General features: G+C 65.9%; 1 long non-coding RNA gene across 1 annotated transcript; it reads right to left on the bottom strand.

Moving 5' to 3' along the window:
* Window positions 1-443: 443 nt before the first annotated feature.
* Window positions 444-1,369, bottom strand: LOC136991128 (uncharacterized). The gene is made up of 2 exons (XR_010883162.1): window positions 1,150-1,369; window positions 444-902 (listed from the first exon to the last, which is right to left on the bottom strand). It is a non-coding gene; the product is annotated as an uncharacterized lncRNA (long non-coding RNA).
* Window positions 1,370-7,432: the final 6,063 nt, after the last annotated feature.

The following is a 7,432-nucleotide window of genomic DNA, read 5'->3' as shown; positions in this document are numbered from 1 at the left end:
CGATAAATAGAGCAAGCGTCAGGAGAATGGCTCCAGAAGTCATTGATAAAGGTGTCCGGTTTCCCTGCTTCTCCAGAAAGCACAACAGACAGGTTCAGCGAGATCACGTAATCGTGGCGTCTCTGCCTAGAAACAGTCGCGCTAATTTTGCATTTTTACCATCCACGGGAAGGAAAAATACCTGTCCTCCTGCAATGCAAATCGTTACGCAAATAGATCTGCGGGCGCACACCGAGCCGCTGCCTCCCTGACCTCCCAGCGGAGAGTCGGTGGCCCTGGATTCAGAGCGGCCAGCTCTCAGCAGCACGCCCAGAAAGCATACAGTATCGTGCAAACTCCTCGGCAGCCGCTCGCAACTCGCTGCTGGCTGAGAAAAGTCCGAGCAGGAGTCTGCGGTTAATCTCCGAGGCCTTCATGCATCCCTGGCGAGCAGCGCCCCAGCGCTAAGTGCAATTAACATAACAGACACTAAAATAGGAGAGAGCGGCGCTGAATTTAATTTGCAGGCTTAAAAAAAAAAAAAAAAACTTAACACTTGGAGCAGTCTGGTGATGAACGCAGGGAGAGAGGTTGAAGGCGGTGGCGACGGAGGAGCCCTTCTGCCTCGGAGAGGGACCGCGGCGAGTCCCGCGATCCCGTTCCGGGAGCCCGGGCCACCTCTGTGCGCGCAGCGCCATAAAACACTTCCAGGCAGGTAAACTCCTGCGGCGGGAGAGCCTCCGGCACGGCCGCGCCGGCGGGCGCAGCGCAGCGCACACGCTCCGGCGGCGGCCGGCGCTCCCGCGGCGGCGGGGGCAGCCGCAGCGCGCCCAGGTCGCCGGCGCGGGCAGGCGTCTCCCGGAGCCTCCTTCCTGCCCCGCCGACACGCACACGCGGCGATCCGGCTCGCCTTCCTGCCCCTGCTGCCTCGGGAGAGAGGGAGGAAATAGACAGGGTGGGGGAGAAGCAGCTTGGTAAGTCCCCCCCCCCTTTCCTCCTTCTCCCCCCTCTCCGCCTCTTGCAAACTGCCTCCCATTAGCAGCAGAAGTTCGCAAGAGAGCGAGACATAAAGAGAGGGAGAGCGAGGTTTCCGAGAAAAAGGAGAGGCGAAAATAGCGAGGTAGAGATTACAAAAAAAGAAAAAAAAATCGTCGTAATAAAGAGACCCACCGATCGGCTGGGAAGCTCGTGGTATCCGGCCGGGGGAGAGGGGGGGAAGGAAAGGAGAAAAGAGGGCTTTAAAAAACTGGAAGGCAAAAGCTGTTGGGGAGGAAGTGTAAGCCGAGAGGGAGGCTGGGGGAGGGGAGAGAGCGCCATCTTTTCATGTCATAGTCACAGAGACAGCGCTGGGCTCGGCCACAGCGTCTCGGTTTCTTTTTAACAGCGGAAAACGTGCGATTAGCAGGCAGACAGGCGGAGACTACCAGCCCTGCGCACACAGCCCGCAGCTCCGTCTCCGCGCCGTGTAATCCCAGCGCTCAGCCCTGCTGCACCCCCTCATTAAAAACCCGGAGATTTCCTCCTCCTCCTCCTCCTCCGTTCTCCGAGGAAAACAACGCCTGCCACGGCCTGAACCCGGGCAGTGCCGCCCGCGCCGCCCCGCGCTGGGGCCGCCCGGGGGCCCCGCGCTCCCGGCCGCCCTGCGCTGCGCTGCTCTGCCCGACGGGCTGCGCGGGGGCCCTGCCGCTCGCCCTCCGCCCCCCGGGGGCTCCGGCCGTCCCCGCGGAGAGGGGGGGAGGAGGGTGATGTCCACCCCTTTCTCAGCCCCGCTGCCCCCCGGCGGGGCGCGCAGCGGGGGGCTCTGCCGGCTGCAGCCCCCCCTCCTTCCCGCCCCCGGGGCTGCTGCCCCCGCGCCGCCCCCCGGGCGCAGGGCGAGGGAGGGCCGCGCCGAGCGGCGGGGCCGGCGGGCGGGGAGCGCGGGGCTCCCGCGGGGCGCGGCGGAGCCGGGCACGGCCGCCCACGGCCCCATGAACGGCGCTTTATTCCGCAGCGCTCAAACCCCTCATTGTGTTTGGCAGAATCACCTGCCTCCTCCGGAGCCAGGCGATTAATTTAATGCGATACAGGGCGCGCTCCGGACCGGCCCCTCCGCGGCGCCCGGGGAGATCTCGGCGCTGCGCTCTCCCCGCGGCGCAGCGCGGAGGAGGGGCGCAGCGAGGCGAGCTGGCATCCTCCGAGCACCGGCTTCTCCCGGCGGCGCCCGGGGAAACCTTCCCCCGTCTGGCAGCAGCAGCGGCGGCGGCGGCAGCTCCGGCTCGGAGTCGCGCAAGCAGCCGCGCGGCCGCCGCGCAGACCTGCTCGGTGCCCGGGGGGGGGGGGCGACTGCGAGGCAGGAGGGGGCCGCGTCGTGCCTGGCCAGGGGATTTGCTGGGTCGTTGGCTGCGCCTGGGGAAAGGCGGGCGGGCGGGGGGGGGTGGCTGCGCCTAGCGATGGGGGATTTGAGAGGGAAGGGGAGGGGGATGGCTGGGCTCGGTGGAGGGGGATGGGGGGGCTGGCTGCCGCGACTGCCGGGGACGGCAGTTGTTATTATTGTTATTATTATTACAGTTATTGTTATTATTTTTAGGTGGTGGCGGTGGTGGGAGCGAGGGGGGTTGGGACTGGTTGTGCTCAGCGAGGGGCGACGTGAAGGGGGGGCTGCTGGCTGCGCCCGCGGAGGGGGCTTGAGGTGAGGGCGGTGGGAGAAGCGTCTCCTCTGTTTCTAATAAAGGAAACGACTTTTATTGAACGATAAATGCAGGGGAACGAAAGTCGTGTGGGTGCGCCTGGTGGGGGCGATTGATTTGGTGAAGAGAAGGGGGGCAGGCGGTTGCCCGTGCAGGCGCGGGGGGCGCGCATTGGCGAGGGGCGGCTCGCCTCAGCTGCTCCCGCCCAGGGGGGGCATTTCGGGGGTCGACGTTGGCTGCCCCGGTCGTGGGGGGCTGCCGGGGGGGGGAGCTGGATGCTCTCGGTGGGGGGTCCGGGGGGGGCGTAGGCCGTAGGGTGGTGCTGTCTGCCCCTCTTTGGCGGGGGGGGGGGGCTGAGGGGGAGGTGTCGGCTGCGCCTTGCCAGTTGGGATTTGATAGGGGCGGTAGGAGACACGTCTCCTGTTTCTAATAAAGGAATCGGCTTTTATTGAAGGATAAATGCAGAGAACCAAAGTCGTGTGGGCTGCAGCCGCCGAGCTTCGTTAGCTGCCGATGTGACTGTGAAGATAAAAAGCTCCACAATAACTCGTGCGCGAGGAGCGCCGAGCCTGGGGACGCGCACACCCGCCGGCCCCGGCCCCGGCCCCGGCCCCGGCCCCGGCCCCGGCCCCAGTCCCAGTCCCGGCCCGGTTCGGCCCCGGCCCCGGCTCCGGCTCCGGCCCGGCGCCGCCGTGCCCCGCGCCCGCGGCGGAAGGTGCCCGGGCAGCCTCCGACCATGCTAACGGCTCGGCCTTGGGACTTCGCCAAGTTTCTCTGACTTAGGGGAACTCTGGGGATGAGTAATCGCACCAGGCTAGGGTTTGGGAGGTTTTTTTTCTCTCTCCCTCTTCTTTTTTTCCCCGTGTCATCAGCTGCTGACCCACTCACTCCGAAAACGCGGCACCGACGGGTTTCTGAGAAGGGCGGCAGGAGGAGACGCGGCTGCGGCGGGCCCTGGGGAACCCCCTCTCCTCCCCGGCGAGCCGCCCTGTCTGCGCCCGGCCCAGGCAGCGCACGTCCGGGCTCCGCGGGGCCCCGCGCCCCGTCCGCGCCGTCCCGGCTCGCGTGCGGAGCGGTGCGCGCGGCTTCGCTGGGGGAAGCGGGGGCGCGCACGCACCCCCCTCCCCACGCACCCCCCACGGCCTCGCGTGAGGCCCGTGCGGAGCTTCCCGAGGGCGGCGGGGACACTGCTCGGTCGCGCCTTGCCCTCGGGGAAGGCAAGGGCGCCTTTCTTAAGCGGCATCGCGGCTTATCGCAGGCGGCGGCGGAGCAAGGACGGGAGGGGGAAACTCCGGCCCCGGGGGCAGGCCCCTGGGGTGGGAAAGCAGCGTGCGGCCCCGGCCGCGGCGCGCATGGGCGCGCCGAGCCCCGGTGCCCGGCGGGCGGGGAGGAGCGGCGGCTGCATCCTGCCCGCGGGCGCGGCGGGGCCTTGCCCGGAGCCGCGGAGGGCAGGTCCGCCGCCGTGCGTGCCGGGCGTCGTGCCCGCCCGTGGCCGCGGAGCCGCCCGCGCCGGCGGCGGCCTCTGCGTGCGCCTGCGAGGCCGCGGTGCGCGGGGGCGGGCGCGGGGTAGGAAACGGCCGGGGGGGGGGGGCCGGCGGGGGGGAGGAAGCAGAAGTGAGTCGACGCCGAGAGCCGCCGCCGCCGACAGGGGATCCTGCAACTGCGCTCGGCGCAGGCCGGCGAGAGGCATCGCCGCGGCCGGGCTCCCGCCCCCGCGCCGCTCCCGTCGGGGCTTTTGCGGCGAAACGGCCTGTAAGAGCGAGCTCGGCTCCTGCGCTGCCTCGGCAGCCGCCACGTGTCGTGTCGGGCTGGGACTCTTCCCAGCGGAGCGACCTGCCCGCTGTGCAAGCGGCCAGGCTGCACTTGGGAGCGGGGCTGCGCGGCTAATCTCGGCGCCTCGCAATTTTCAGTCGCTTGATTACCTGGGTGATTTGGCTTCCGAGAGACACGCGCTGGGAAGCAACTTCTGCCTTGTTTTGGGTACAGCGACGACAGGGGGAAGACGCGGGGGGGCGGGGAATGAAGTAAGAACTGGGGTTTAAATGGCATTTTTAAACGGAAAATGCTTTTATTTTCCCTTGGTTTTTTGAAGCTGCTTTCGAAATGAACATTTCTGCGATAAGAGGTGACCGATCAGAATCGCTGGGGGGAGGTTGTAAGCAGACGTTTTGCCCCAGCTTACTGTTATCTTATCTTTCACACTTGCAGGGCGAAAAAGTGGCTTATCTTTATACCCACCCCCCTCTCGCCTTAATTGCTAAAAACACTGTGAAGTGTTAAGTACAGGACTAAAGAATCTCTCCGCGTGTCTGCCGTGAGAGAGGGGGGAAAAAAAGATCCTCCCTGAAAAATTAGGGGCTTTTCTCTGGAAAAGTACACACGTGTGCACACCGAGGGCTCCTCCCTGCCCCCGCTCCGCTGGCGCTTTGATGTTGCACGCTCTCATTTCGTATGTATGCATCCCGGCGAGCCACCCGCCGCCGCCGCCGCGCTTCCAGCCGCGGCGCAAATCCCGCTCCGCACGCCGGCGGGCCCGGGGGCCGTGCCGCGGGGCGCGCAGCGCTGCGGAGGCCGCCGCCGCCCCGCAGCCCGCGGTCACCCCTGGGGCGGAGTGAATAACCCCAGTGTTTATGAGCCCGGCCGCGGAATTGGTATTCAGCGCTCAGCCACGGCATCGTCTCTTCTCTTTCTCTCCCCACCCCCTCTGAAACAAAACACAACACAAAAACAAAACCAGAAGGAGGACGGAGGTGATTCATCGACTGTATCCAATTATTAACATACAAGCTGCAGTCTGCACAAACACACCTTCAAACCATGGCGGTTCCCCCGGCCGCCGGATTATATTTAAACTCCGGAGCGCGGTGGCCGCGGTGCCTCCCTCCGCCGAGTCGGTTGCCTGCGCCGCTCGCAGGCCGCTGCCGCCGGGGCCGGGGCCGGGGCCGGGGCGCAGCCCGAGCCGCCCGCCGGCCCCGCCGCCGGGGGGACCCCGCCGGGAGAGGGAGGCGCGGAGCGCGGCTCCAGGCGCCAGGGACCTCACTGAAACGCGGATTTTGAACCGAGCGGGCTGCACTGCTCTCGGCCCGGCGCCGGGGTTTTGTTTGGCTTCGGCGCCTGCTTGTGCCCCTGCCCCCGCCCCCGCCCCGCCGCCCCTCGCCGCCGTGGGGGGAAGGCGAGCAGGGCTACGGGGCTATTTTTACTCCTCTCCGGACTTCTCTCCGCAGGGCTTCGCCTCGCGGCCGCATCGCCCCCCGGCAGGGGGTTGCATACAGGGGTCCTTTCGACCCCCCCCCAGCAGACAAAATGGCCGAGGTACGTGAGCAGGAGAGATGGAGGGGGCAGCCGGGATCCCCGCTCTGCAGGCAGCCGGGCTGCGACTGCGGGTCCCCTCCCCGTCCAGCCCGGGGCGGCGGCAGTGCCTGCAACCCCCCCCCCCACACACACACACACATCCGGCGGTGCCCCGCCGCCGCGGCGCGGGTGCTCGGCGCTGCGCACTCCCGGCTGCGCACCGCACCGAGGTCCGCCCGGGCCGGCGGCGGCAGGCGGCCGCGGGGCCCGGCAGCAGGCCGAGCCTGCCAGCTGGAGGCTAGCCGAGGCGTGCGTGTGTGTGTGTGTGTGAGCGTGTCCCTCTCGGGCTGCCTGCTCCGAGCTGCACAGAGGGCCCGCGCATCGCGGGCATCGCCGCTCTTTTGTGGAGCGGGGGAAGGGTGCAGAGCCAAGCGCACAGAAGCGGGGAGATTTGTCATTCTCCCTTTGTAAGAAAGATAGCGGCGCTTAGTCCGTGAACTGAACGCGTCTCGGGCTCTTCTGGGGAGAGGGAGAGAAAATAATGGATCTCCTGTCAACAGAGTAGCCCTGAACTACGAAGTAAAATTATAGTACTTCTGCTATGCAAAATCCCCTTGATTGCACGGGGAGTTTGCATGGCGGTGTAACAATATGCTGGCACCGTGTCAGGTCTGAAAGCGCTGCAGACCCTGTATAACGCCAATTGAGGCTTGTCTTGTTTTGTTATTCAGATTTCTACACTTCCATTAAAAACAGCCTTACAATAAGCAATGATAAAGGTCTGATTTAAGACACACTCAAGCAGGGCAATTCAGAGCTTAGGACAGTGATCTGTTATTTATAGGCTTTTCCTAGCACTCATCACCAGGCTGTCTGAGCACCTCGCTCGCATTAATTCATTTTACCTTCGCAACGCCCATCTCCCCTCTCTCCTTTCCCATGCCCAGGAGACCCGAGTGCTCCGGTTTCCATTTTATCAGCAGGGGAGCGAGGAACGGAGGGGGCCAGGGGCCCAGCCTCGCCGCTTGTGCGTTTTAACCCCCAACTTTCTGGAGCAGGAGAGACGCGTTGAGAGGCGCTGCCCGAGCGCTGAGGCGAGCTGCAGAGTGAGGTGTGCGGGCCGGGGGCGGCGGGAGGCTTCCCATTAGAGGCAGCAGCGGAGGTAAATGAGAGCCGGAGTAAAGCCATCTCATTCGGGAGCCTCCTGCGAGAAGTCCTTTCTGCCATTAACAATGGATTTGCCTTTACGAGGAGGTTAAGAACTTAGCGTTGCTGGAGCAGCCCTATCTGCGAGCGCATCCTCGCCCTGCTTCGCAGCAGCGGCGCGGAGCCCCAAGCATCTGTGCGCGGAGCCGCCGTGGAAACCCCCACGCTTTGCCGAGGAGGGAGCAGTGTGCAGCGGCCTGACCCGCGGGTCAGCTCCCTCCGGGGCGTGTGGGAGGGGGGAGGCGGCCCGGTAATCTGCAGGCAATAGCCTGCTCTGCATTTTCCGGGGT

This window comes from Apteryx mantelli, chromosome 1, assembly GCF_036417845.1.
Source record: "Apteryx mantelli isolate bAptMan1 chromosome 1, bAptMan1.hap1, whole genome shotgun sequence".
Taxonomy (NCBI): Eukaryota; Metazoa; Chordata; class Aves; order Apterygiformes; family Apterygidae; genus Apteryx; species Apteryx mantelli.
Note: the sequence above shows the minus strand (reverse complement) of the source record. Positions and strands in the feature narration are given on the sequence as shown.